This window comes from Colobus angolensis, unplaced genomic scaffold (assembly GCF_000951035.1).
Source record: "Colobus angolensis palliatus isolate OR3802 unplaced genomic scaffold, Cang.pa_1.0 Scaffold239, whole genome shotgun sequence".
NCBI lineage: Eukaryota > Metazoa > Chordata > Mammalia > Primates > Cercopithecidae > Colobus > Colobus angolensis.
In genome coordinates, this window is record NW_012115588.1 from 1826977 (window position 1) to 1828816 (window position 1840).

Consider the following 1840-nt stretch of genomic DNA (forward strand, 5'->3'; position numbering starts at 1 on the left):
GGTTTCAATCTCCTGACCTCGTGATCCGCCCACCTTGGCCTCCCAAAGTGCTGGGATTACAGGCGTCAGCCACCGTGCCTGGCAAGAGATTAGCCCATTTTTAACCCTCCCTATTGCCCTGACACCTCAACATCCCCACACACAGGCTGACAGCACCCCACCCTGGCAGCCAGGCAGCCCTGTGGAATAAGCCTGGTCCCTGCCCCAGGTTCCCTTCCAGCCTTCCCCTGAGGGTCACCCAGTCACTTTGAAACACACTGGCGAGATCTGCTCACGTCTCTGGCTAGTGCCCTCCACCCTGACCCCCAGGAAAGGCACTTGCCTGCGGGACCTCAGGCCCTCACGCTCTCTTGGCCCTACACCTGCTAGATGGGCCCACTCCCTGTGGCCTCCTCCCATCCAGCCCCCTACATGGGGGCCAGCCTTCCTCTCTGGGGCCCGTGAGTGTCACTGAGCCCTTCACCTAAGCCTCTCTGAGTGTGATTTCTGCGGCTGTGCTGGAAAGACCCCAAAAGGCCAAAGGGGCTTCCCTGTCTCCAGCACTCCCTCCCTCCGTGGAGGCGGCGCCCCTCGCCCATTCCTTCTGTGCTCTGCTCCTCACTCGGCCCCCAGAAACACACACATGTCATGAATTGCCCCTCATCACCTAACAGCCTCTCTGAAATCCTTTGTGTTACACCTAACTCATCCCTTCTTTTTTTTTTTTTTTTGAGACCGGAGTCTCGCTCTGTCGCCCAGGCTGGAGTGCAGTGGCCGAATCTCAGCTCATGCAAGCTCCGCCTCCCGGGTTTACGCCATTCTCCTGCCTCAGCCTCCCCAGTAGCGGGGACTACAGGCGCCCGCCACCTCGCCCAGCTAGTTTTTTGTATTTTTTAGTAGAGACGAGGTTTCACCATGTTAGCCAGGATGGTCTCGATCTCCTGACCTCGTGATCTGCCCACCTTGGCCTCCCAAAGTGCTGGGATTACAGGCTTGAGACACCGCGCCCTGCCACTCATTCCTTGTTGAGACTAAATGTCTTTGATTTCTCAATCATCCCTCGCCAGCTGCTCTCTCTCTGTTTTTGCTGCTCTGACATTGTCCATAAACACTTTGACAAGTGACCAGCGTTGCCTGAGCATGGAGAACAGAACTCGGCCCTTGCCCTCCAGTTCCTCCTTATCTCAGCCTGGGGATGGATAGCGAAGACTCAGGCAATAGGAGCGACACAGCAGGAGGGCAAGGACCATCCCACATGAGTAGATGGCCTGGTTCCCACAGTCGTTCAGCCATCACCTATCAGTGCTGCAAGCGTGTCAGGCTGGGACCAGGCAGGGGCATGCAGAGCTGGAGGCTGTGCCGGGGAGAAAGCACAGAGGCACATGCCTGACCTGGATCATCTCAGGGATATAAGTGCTTTGGAGAAAACGGAAGAAGGTGTTAAGAAAGTGGGGCTAGAGGGACCACCAGGAGAGCCTCTCTGGACCAGGCATGGTGGCTGACACCTGCAATCCCAGCACTTTGGGAGGCTGAGGGCAGGTGGATCACCTGAGGTCAGGAGTTCGAGACCAGCCTGACCAACATGGTAAAACCCCGTCTCTACTAAAAACACAAAAATTAGCCGGGTGTGGTGGTGGGTGCCTATAATCCCAGCTCCTCAGGAGGCTAAGACAGGAGAATTGCTTGAACCCGGGAGGCAGAGGTTGCAGTGAGCCAAGATCATGCCACTGTACTCCAGCCTGGGTGACAGAGTGAGGCTCAGTCTCCAAAAAAAAAAAAAAAAAAAAAGGAGAGCCTCTCTGGGAAGGTGGAAGACAGGAAAGGCTGCTCCAAGTGATGAGAGGCCTGCAGAGATGTGGGA